The 711-nt window shown below is 29.0% G+C and overlaps 1 non-coding gene across 1 annotated transcript; it reads left to right on the forward strand.

Moving 5' to 3' along the window:
- The first annotated feature begins 403 nt into the window (after positions 1–403).
- Positions 404–475, forward strand: TRNAM-CAU. Its single transcript has one exon. It is a non-coding gene; the product is annotated as a tRNA-Met (tRNA).
- The last annotated feature ends 236 nt before the right edge of the window (positions 476–711 follow it).

Here is a 711-nt window from a genome sequence, read left to right on the forward strand (position 1 = left end):
CTAGCTTACCTTAGTTTCATAAAAAAACTTATTTCAACTTTTCTCAAAGATCTTTAACTCCCTCAAGTTGTTTTCTTTTAAAAAAAATATATATCAATCATTTATACATATCCCAACTATCATATACATAAATTTAATTTTAGCTCCAACTACATATACGTTGAATTTGAAATTAAGGTGGGTATCTTGAAGAGGAGATAAAACTATTAAAGTACAGTGTGTTTATTTTAAAAAAATAAAGTTTAATGATTCGTAACAATAAATTAAAATTTAGAATGTGCGCTTATAAGAAAAGTAGACAAAATTTAAGAGCTCAAAATTATTTTCAATAACTCAGTTCTAGGTTCTCATTTTTGGAAAGGTTTTATGAATTTCAAAAGTTATTGCAAGATTTATTTCAATAATCAGAGTGGCGCAGCGGAAGCGTGGTGGGCCCATAACCCACAGGTTCCAGGATCGAAACCTGGCTCTGATAATGAGTGGCTTCTGCGTTTTCTTATACAATGATTTGCGAGTTTGGGCCAATCGGGCCTCTTAATATGATTAAGAACTTTTATATTTGGGCCAATATCTCTTAAATAATGTTAATGGCTTTCTACATCTATATCTATATAATTTCTTCTACCACATTTTTCTTACAGTATATTAAGCAAAATATTTTCACTTGTCTATAAAGATTTTTAGGAAAAGATGATGTTTATGAATTTATTT

Source organism: Vigna radiata, chromosome 5 (genome assembly GCF_000741045.1).
Source record: "Vigna radiata var. radiata cultivar VC1973A chromosome 5, Vradiata_ver6, whole genome shotgun sequence".
Lineage (NCBI taxonomy): Eukaryota > Viridiplantae > Streptophyta > Magnoliopsida > Fabales > Fabaceae > Vigna > Vigna radiata.